The following is a 10,907-nucleotide window of genomic DNA, read 5'->3' as shown; positions in this document are numbered from 1 at the left end:
CTGAGCTAAATCCCCAGCCCCAAGTTTCAAGTTTTATATTTAGGTCTCCAGTCCATTCTGAGGTAATTTTTGTATAGAATTTAAGGTGTAGGTCATGGTTTATTATTTGGAAATCAAATCAAGCCAACACTATTTGTTGAAGACTATTCTTTCTATAATGAATTACCTTTGCACCTTTGTAAAAAATTATTCGCATATATATTTTTTTGAGGTCTTTACTTTTGTTCCACTAATTTCTATGTCTATCCTTGATCAAAAATTGTCCTGTCTTCACTAGTTCTTTAAAATAATTCCTGAAATCAAATAGTGTGTGTTCCCCAACTCTTTTTTTTGGGTACTGGCAATTGAACTCAGGACCTTGCACTTGCCAGGCAGGCTCTTGTGGCACTGAGCTTATCCCTGGCCTCCCCAACTTTTTTTTAGTGCACAGGCTATTGTAGGTCTTTTGCCTTTTCACAAAAATGTTAGAATATTTTGTTTGTCTATTAAATGTCTTCTAGAGTTTGCTTTATTATTTCATTTTAGGATTTGATCCATTTTATATAAGTTGTCAAATTTATTGGCATAGTGTTATTAATACTTTTCTACCCTATCTGTAGGCTATATTATAATAGCCCATCTTTTACTTCTGATATTTATAATTTGTAGTTTCTTTTTTCTTGGTCATTCTAGCTAGAAGCTCATAAATTTTACTTGTTATTCCAAAGAAACCAAGTTTTTTTTCTTCCCGTGCTGGGGATCGAACCCAGGGCCTCATATATGATAGCAAGCTCTCTACCACCAGACTACATTCTCTGCCCTTCAGTGAAATAGACTTTGAATTTATTGTTTTTCCTTTGGTTTTCTGTTCTCATTAGTTGACTTCAGGTTTAATTTGATATTATTTTCCTAGTTTCTTATGGAAGAAGTGGGAATCATTCGTTTGAAACCTTTCTTTTTTAGTGGAATTCATTTTCCTGCTTTAGCTACATTCCCATTTTGATGCTATAGTTTATTACATTTTATTCAAAATATGTTCTAATTTACCTTTCAATTTCTACTTTATCCTACAGATGTGTGCTGTTTGGTGTTGAACTTCCAAGTCTTGGAAATTTTCCAAGCCTTTTTGTGTTATTGATTTTAACTTCACTTTGTTATGATCTACACACATGTATTAGTTTAATTATTTAAATTTGTTCAAATTTGTTTTTTGTCCCAAGTTATGGCCTATTTGATGAATATTCTAGGTGCAATGAAAAAGCGTGTATATTCTGCTGATATCTGGGTAGATCGTCCTGTGTCATTTTTAGGTAAAGTGGTTGATAATATTGTTCAGGTCTCCTACACTCTTACTGATTACCTGTTGGTCCTACTGATAACTGAGAGTTGAAGATTTCAACCATAATGTTGTATTTGTCTCTATTTTTAAAACAATTTTATTAGTTCATGTTTTGGAAACTCTTCACTGTTGCACACATTACTACACCTCTTTGGTAAACTGACCACCTTATCATCATGTAAGTTCTCTTTTCACGCCTTCTCATAATCCTCTCTTGAGGTCTGCTTTGTCTGATTATTAACATAGCCATACCAGCTTTCAGTTGATTCATGTTTGCATAGTTTATCTTTCTCTTCCCATGTATTTTTAATTAATGTGTTAACTATGCATATTGATGGGATTCGATGTAATAATACAACAGATGCATAGAGCATTCACTGATCAAATCCAGCCTTCATCTGCCCTCACTTTCATTCCTTCTTAACCTACAGTAATCGCTGTTCTATATTCAAGCCAACTTTTAAAAAATCCATATCAATAGCCAGATGTAGTGGTATAGCCCTGCAATCCCAGCACTCTAGAAGGCTGAGGCAAGAGGATCACAAATTCAAGCCCAGCTGGGGAATTGAGTGACTTAGTGAGATTTAGTCTGAAAAAGAAAATTAAAACTGGTCAGGGATTTAGCTCAGTGGGAGACCTTGGATTCTGTCTCCAGTACTGTAACAAAATAACCCCTATGTCATTATGTTTAAAATGAATTTCATGTAGATAGCATATTCTTAAAAAAATTAACATAGCAATTTACTCCTCCCCCATACCAAGAATTTTGATATAAATAATCTCAGAAACAAAGATAATGCTAAACGATAATAAAATAACTAGAAAGTGATTGTTTACTATTGTTTTTAAATAACAATTTTATTGAAATATATTATTTATATACCACAATTTCACCCTTTAATGTGTGTAATATGGTGGATTTAGAGTTGTACAACTATCACAATCATGTAATTTTAGAATATTTTTATCACCCCCAAAAGAACCTCTAAACCTATTGTTCTGCTCCTTCTGGTCCTGGAAATCAGAAGTATATTCTACACATTTTATGTAAATGGAATCATACTGTATTGTTCATTTGTGTCCCGCTTGTTTCACTTAGCATATTTTCAAGGTTCATACATGTTGTAGCGTATATCAGTGACTCATTCCTTCTGTAGTTAATAATATTCCTTTGTATGGCTATATCCAATTTTGTTTCTCTATTCATCTATTAACATTTAACACTGTTTCCACTTCTATTATGAATACTTCTTAAACATTCATATATAGGTTTATATAAGGACATGTTTTAAGATTTCCATGTATACCTAGGGGTGGAATTTCTGCCTCCTATGGAAATTCTCTAACTTTTGGAGGAATTCCCTAGCTGTTTTCAAAGAAGTTGCACCATTTTACAATCCTACCAGCAATGTATGAGGGTACCAGTTTTTTGACATTTGTTACATTCTTTTTAACATTAGTAGGTGTGAAGTGGTAGCTCATTGTGGTTTGATTTGCATTTCTCTGATGATTAGTGACATTAAGCATCATTTTGGGTGTTTATTGACCATTTGCATGCATTTTTAAGAAAAATATCTATTCTATTTCTTTCCCCACTTTTAAATGGTTTGTATTATCGAGTTTTATATACTTCTAAAATATATTCTCGATATTCTTTATGAGATATATGCCCTGCAATTATTTTTTTCCCATTCAGTGGACTGTCTCTTTTACTTTCTCAATTGTGGTATTTGAAGAATAAATTTTTAAAAATTTGATGAAGTTCAATTTTGATATTATTTTGTTACTTAGGTTTTTGGTATTATATCTAAGAAAACATTTCCTAATCCCAAATCATGAACCTTTATTCTTACATTTTCTTCCAAGAGTTTTATAGCTTTAGCTGTTATATTTACATGCAGAATTCATTTTAATTAATTTTACAGATGGTCAGAGGTAGAAGTCCAATTTGATTCTTTTTCATGTAGATATCAGATTGTTCTCAGACCATTTTTGAACACTATTCTTTCCCCTACTGAACTGTCTTGAAACTCTTATTGAAAATCATTGACCATAAATGTAAGAGCTTATTTCTGGACTCATTCTGTTGAGCTATATTTCTGTCCCTATGCTAGTGCCACCCTGTCTTAATTACTGTAGCTTTGTGGTTTGGAAATTTTAAAAGGTACAATTCATTTTCTTTCAATGTAATCATTGATATGAGAGGGCAGAAATCTTACCTGTATTATTTGTGTAATATATCTTCTTAACTAATCATCATATAGCTTGAGTCAACATTGTACCAATTCATATATGAGATGCTTAGAACAGTTTTATTTAATCATGCATTCTGCGTGTACAGTTTAAGTATGTATACCTTATTACTGCCTTTATTTTTTAATTTTTTTTTTTTCCAGTACCAGGAATCAAACTCATGACCTCGTGCTTGCCAGGCAGGCACGGTGCCGCTGAGCTAAATTCCCAGCCCCTACTGCCTTTGTTTTAAATAAGAAATTATCTTTTAAAATTATTAAGAAATAAGAAAATCTTCTACTTTATTTACTCATATATTAACCATTTTCTCCACTTTTCATCCCTTCATGCAGATCTGAATTTCCATCTGTTATTATTTCCCTTCAGCATGTAGAACTTCCTTTAACATTTATTTTAGAACACATCTGGTCATGACAAATTCTCTTAACTTTCTTAAAATCTGAAAATATCTTTATTTCACTTTCATTTTTGAAAGCTGCTTTCACTATATATAGAATTCTAGATTCCAGATATTTCCTTCTTTTTGCAATTTAAGTTTGTTTTTCATTGAATTAATTCTGGTTTGCATTGTTGCTGACTAGAAGTCATCAGTAATACTTGCTACCTTGTAATTAATTTGTCTTTCGTTTTCTTTTCTGATTACTTTTCAGATTTCCTATCTTTGACATTTTGCAGTTTTATTATTATATGCCTGCAATTGGTTTTCTTTATATTTATTCTGCATGCAATTCAGTGAGCTTCTTAGATCAGCATATTGATAGCCAGGACTAGCATGCTGACCATTAAATTTGAAATACTTAGCTTGTTATTAGTTCAAATATTTTTTTCTCTCCCAATCTCTTACTTCTCCTACTACTCTAGTTACACACTGCTTGATTTTTTAATGAGACGCTGAGATTCTCTTTTTTTCTTCTTCAATCTTTTTCTTCCTATGCTTCATATTGCTGTCTTCAATTTGCAGATCCTTTATTTTTTAGTGTACAGTATGTCCTATCTAGTGAACTTATGATATTAGAAATACTAACACTTTCAATATTGTATTCTCCACTTCTAAAATTTTCACTTGGGCCAGGCATGGTGGTACATGCATGTAATCCCAGCATTTAAGAGGCTAAGGCAGAAGGATAGCTGTGAGTTTGAGGTCAGCCAGGGCTACATACTGAGTTCAAGGTCAGCCTGGACTACATAGTGAGACCCTGCCTCAAAAAATAAACATAAAAAATTTTAAAATTACATTAAATTAAATTAAAATTTCACCTGGCTCTTTTTTATTGAATACATACTTCTTGTGAGAGCCCCCATCTGTTCACTCATTATCCCAATACACTATTTCTGTTAAATCTTTGGTCATATTTTTGAAATTCTGCTAATGACAATGTTTGTTTTCTTTGGATCTGTTTTCACTGACAATTTTTTTGTCACAAGGAGTAACATCAAACACAATTTTTATTATATGCTGGACACTAAACTGCTATAACATTGACAGTTGGAATATACTTTCTTTTTTAAGCGTTTAGGGTTTTCCTTATTCATTCGTTAATTAATTGACAGATCAACTTGATCCTCTTGGAGCTTGATTTTAGCCCTTAAGTATGTCTACAGTAGCCTGTATTTTAAGGTTAATGTATTCTTTCCCCTAAGTTATGCCCTTTCTGAGTTCTCAGTGCAAGCTTTCTTCTAAATTATAACCTTTTGGAGGTCTTAAGTGGACACTCAGGGTGTTCCCTAAATTTTCTATACTTGCTGGCGGAAACTCTCAAGTCTTTCAACAATCTGAAATCTCTGGACTCTTCATTGAGTTCCTAGCCCCATGGGCCTGTTTTACCCAATGCTAGTTTCGCCTAACTGTTCAATTAAATAAATGAAAGAATCCGTGTGCAGGTTTCTGGAGTTTCTTGTCCCTACTGCTCTCTCATCACTGGGATTCTGCTTCTCAGTATAGTATCAATTGGCTCATTGTCTCTCTGCTTCATTCTTCCCTCCTTCCGGGGAGACTAATCTCTCTGTGGTTTCCACAATTTTGTATTGTGAAGAGGGTCCCTAGGTAGTAAGCCAGCGAGAATGTGGAACTCTCTTTTATCTCAAGGTTATGGTGCCACATTACCCATAGTCCAAACGCGAAAAGGGTTGTTTTATATATTTATATAAACTGGTAGTTGTGTATCATGGGAAGCTAAGTGCAATCTTCACTTCTCCATCATGGATGGAACCATAAATTCTTCATTTCAAAAGTTTGTTTAGTATACAATAGCTATTTTATCTTCTGTTCCCGGTCATCAATATCTAAAGCCGTTAGCATACTATTCTGTCGATTCGTACGTCTACTGAACCTTATTCATGGTCACTTTTTGCTACGAGGTTAACAGTCTTTGAATGTGTGCTGTTATTTGCTGGATCTTGATTTGAGAAGATCATAGAAGTTGTTGGAGTACCGGGCATGCTTTTCTGCAGAAATGATCTGTAGTTGCTACTGATGGAAGCCAGGGGGCGCTACCACCTTGGGTCCACTTCGGCCCATCTCTTGATCCTGACTGTGCTGAGGCAAACCTCATGTTCTGCCTTTCTAGTTCCCTGTTTGCTTTCTACGGGTTTTTTGGGAGGAGTTTGGGGACACAATTTAGCCCCCTTCCTCCAAAAAAGAAAAAATCCAACTGTTGATATTTATTATGCATACCTACAATAGCGCTGTCATTTGGTCAGTAATTTGATTTACACGAATTATCTAAGGTATCCTGAGGGAAGATTGGGAGTTCTGCAGGTCAGAGGAGTTCTCAGCACTCTCACTGGAACTCTTCATTTCGGCACATGGCTATATACTGTGTCCAGTGATGTGGATTTAAAAGGTGTATTTTAAACTGGATAGGAACTTTTTAGGCAGGAACAACAACAACAGAAATCTGATACTTCTGCTCCTGATTTTAGTACTTTATCAGCTTCTTTACAAAAAAACCCAGTAATAATATGATTAGGTATCATGTCAGCCAATTTTTTTCAAAAACGGTATAAGCATTATGTGAAATATAAATTTACATGCATTATTCTTTAGTATTGCTTGACTCTAAGTATATATTATTTCTTGAGATGTTAGCTAATGATACCATGAAGCAATAACATCAGCAAAGTATTTTAAAAATATGCAGTCAGGATAAGAAGACAATTTTCTACAGTATATATTCTTCACTGATGTTAGAAATTATCTAACACTGAATGCATTACATTCCAAAGAGAAAGACTTCTTTTAAATAATAGACAACAGGGCACACACCAGAGGGGAATACAGTGGTATTTCTTGCTATGGTAAAAAATGGTTAAAAACAAAACAAAAAAGTTGTGTTGACAAAACTAAAATGCAGCCCCACTGGTAAAACGAGACAGAAAAAGGAAGAAAAGCAAAGCTGAAGAGCTGAATAAAAAGATTCCTGAACGCAGGAATTATAGAGGCTTTGCTGTGCAGTTGCATGGAAGCACAGAGGTTTGTAAACCTGTCTCAGCTTCTGGGATTTCCTAAATTCTGTTCAGCATTGAAATACACAGAAAACTATTTGTTTTTTCAATGTACCAAACTGAAAACAAAACAAAAAACCAAAGGACATGTATCTTTATAAAAAACTTCCATAATAAGAGCAATATTTTATGAAAATTGTTGAAACAGATCTAATAAGTGAAATTTTTTAAAAGGTTTAGAGAATATAGTTCTGTGTATGATAATTTTGTATGAACAAGATGTTTAAAACAGCTTAATTTCATTCACTTTGAAATAGAAGAGGAATGACTGTAAGAATCTTTTGTATCATCCAGATGTTTGGTATTCATTTAGTAGCAAACTTCTTTTTCCAATAGCATGTTACCTATCAGATATACTGTTTTACAAACTGAATCTAATCTTTCTCTTCAAGGTAGATACTATAATAATAACTTAAAACATTATAACTTCAAAAAAAACTTGTGTTAGAAGAACATTTTGAAAATAGTCAAAAATGTTTCACAACTTTGTAGTTTTTTCTGAAAACAATTAAAAACATAAATGTCTCATACAAAAATTTCACATTTGCACATTTTAAAATCAAAGAAATAAGCAGTTTCTAACCTGCTTAAATAAATGTCAAATTATGGTTTTTGAAACCTCTTGCAACCACTTGCTGAAAATTTTTAAATGTTGTATCTTCTACTTTGCTGAGGAAACTTGTACACAGTAGGTAAGAGGAACATTTATTAGTGAAATTATGTTTTAAAATCCTTTGTATAACTGATGGATGCAATGGTAAAACAAGCATTACAATTAGAAATCAAAGGTCTCAAGTTTTACCTTTAAGTTTTGTGAGATTTGGCAATTAAATCCCAGTATGAAAATAAACTTCTTAGAACTAGAATTTTGAATTGCTGTATTACAGTGTTTAACAAGAAATAATTATAAAAGGAAATATATCCACCCCACTGCTTGTATTTGTGCTACTAGTAAATTTTTAACGATTTTTATATTTCATATTTTAATACAGAAATAAGCATATGTGTATTGGGATACACGTACAAATGTTCTTTTGTAATGAAGAGAAGCACCAACAATTTTGATTGGTTCATTCCTTAACCAAGTATTATAATTGCTTATAATTGAGCTTTAAAATAACTAACAATTCTCTATTTTTCTTAAAGAAATTTACACAAGTAAAAATTTGTTTCAGCATGTGTAAAATGAGAAAAAGAAAGGAAACAAAACAACCACCAGGCATAATTATAGTTGAAATTTTAGTGTGTACATTAAATTTCTCTAGATTGTTTTATGACTGTATCTAACTAGCTAGCTAGATATCTGCCTCAAATACAGGCTCATCCTTCACTTAAAATCATTTCCTTTATACCTTGTGGAATTGTTTATAATGAAGTTTAAGTAAGGTTTTGGTACAGATTGAAGTTTAAAGAAATAACACTGCAAAATGAAGTCCTGTTGTCTCTAAGGATGGCTCTCCATAACCAGCCCTCTATAAGATGATGACATTTGTTTTGTTTAGTCCATTGCTTATCATTTTCATGGCCTCTATCTAGATTTTAAGCATGTGGTTTAACTATAAAGAGAAGTTTCCATGAAATAGTCTGACCAAATTTTGTGGCTTTCAAATTGTCCTATGTTCATATGGCCTATGTAACGAAGCAGATAAATGAAAGGGAAAGAAGATCTTGGCAAGGCTTTAGTTTCTTTTCACCATTACAACAGTGTCCCACAGTAGTAACATACGGTTTATAGACTAGAATTATTAATCACACGCAACAGGACAGAGAATTGAACCCAGATAGGATAGAGAATTGAAGCCTCTATATCTTCAAAATCAGTTATCATTTCGAGGTGCGGTCTTGGACACAATCACATACAACATTTTTTATCAATGACTAATATTACCAGAGAAAACAGTCACTGACACAGCAAATGAAACTTAGCAGGGAAATGAAAACTAAGAAGAGGAAGTTACATTCTCAATGACCAGATTAGAATCAAAATAAAATTGGAGAAGTAGTAAGAAGTAAACAAAATGAGTAAGTCATTTGGGTGGGTTAAAACAAGCGAGGGAAAAATACCAAGTTTCAAAGGGAGGAATGACTAACTACATATTAGCAAGTATTATAGAACAGAACAGGGATTTTAACAAGCTGACCAGGATATAGTGCTACCTTTTAAAAAGCAAATAGTACTGTAGAATGTATTTCTTACTACTGTTTATCTTAAGTCCTGATTCCTACTTGAGTGTCATTTCAAACTTTTAAGAGCTTGTTCTTTTTACAGAAATGCAATTCAGGGTAAGAGCAAATGTGAAGAAACTAACCGCTCAAAAGACTGAAATAGTAACAGAGGAAAAACTAGTTTCATTGTAATATTGAAAAAAGATGATTTTTTTTTTCTCCTGGAAGAGATGAAGTAATGGAATAATAGTCTTTAAAGAACATAGAGTTAACAAGGTAAAAGAGTAATTGAAATCAGGCTTCTAAGTACCTCATGTAAAAGTAGCTCAGTTGTGCTCCACTTTCATGAAAGACTGAATGAGAAAATGAAGTCAAATTGTGTTGGGAAGTGGTTAATTTTAAAAACAGGAGTTTTTAAAAAAGGATTGGGTGAAAATTACAATTGTAGCAATCTGGTGGAATTTCCATTGACTGATTTCTACTTTTCTGCGCTGGTGGACTGTGGTAAGATGCAGGAAGGGATTGAACGTAAATTTTTAACTTTCCGGTTCCGACCCTAACTCTTGTGGTTTTTTGTTTTACGCAGGAACTAAGATAAATAATTTGCCCCAAGACTTGAAAGCTGTAAAAGAGGGAATAAGTTTGTAGTTTGTTCTTGAAACCACTACTGATGTCAGGAGACGTTGCTTTAAAGAAATGCAATTGGTAAATCCTTAAATCTTTGTGCAGTATCAGCAGCAGATATCTCAAAGCAGACATGGGAAGAAAAGAACCTGGAATGTATAGACAATGGGTAAAACTTTAAGGAAAGAGTGTTTCTCTTTTATTTTCCTGATTATGTTATTTTTCGTTTTTAAAACTTTTACTTATTTTACAAAGGTCACATATTAACTACAGGATAATTAAAAGGCAGAGACGAGAACAAAAAATGCACGTGCAATCCCATAGCTGAGGGGAGAAAATCAGCAACATTTTGGTCTCTATCTTCTGAGACTTTCTTTTACTTCACAAGTCCATATAAAATACTGTATAACGTAGTTTGAAGTTTCGTATGTACTTCAAACGCTTACACAGCTGGCAATATCCTAGTATCATGAACTATATCAATATATTAGATTTACACGGTCATTTTAAATGACTGCCATAATTTGCATGATCCTTACCTTTGGTCATTTAAGTATTTCCGATTGTTCATTATTAATAACAACTTCAGTAAGTATCCATAATGTGGTTTTGTTTTTTCCTCAAGCACATTAAGAAGAGCATTAGAACAGAGACGATACAGGGCTTTCTGCTCAACCAACACGTAGTTCCCGAACATTTATTTGTGCTGGACACTGCATTAACTGGGAAAAACAGAAGTGGTTACGGCAAAAATGTCCACTTTCGATTAACTTTCAGTCTCCTGCAGTAGGAGCTGAGAAATAGGCGACAAAATGCTCACCCTCTTCTAAAGTAAAGCTAAATTTCTGGGTTAGGGCTCAGCTGCATTTAATATATAACAGGTTCTACAATTAACATCCCTACAGTTAAAAATTGTCACCTTTGTGTTTAGCAAATCCCCCCCACTACTTCAGCCACAGCCTAAGAACCTCAGGCAGGAGGGACCGCCGCCCGAGGCCAGAGAGGGGCGGGCGGGGGCGGGGAGCGGAGCGCAGGACGGGAG

The sequence above is a fragment of the Chinchilla lanigera genome, unplaced genomic scaffold (assembly GCF_000276665.1).
Source record: "Chinchilla lanigera isolate Chin_1 unplaced genomic scaffold, ChiLan1.0 scaffold00025, whole genome shotgun sequence".
NCBI classification, from domain to species: domain Eukaryota; kingdom Metazoa; phylum Chordata; class Mammalia; order Rodentia; family Chinchillidae; genus Chinchilla; species Chinchilla lanigera.
Note: the sequence above shows the minus strand (reverse complement) of the source record.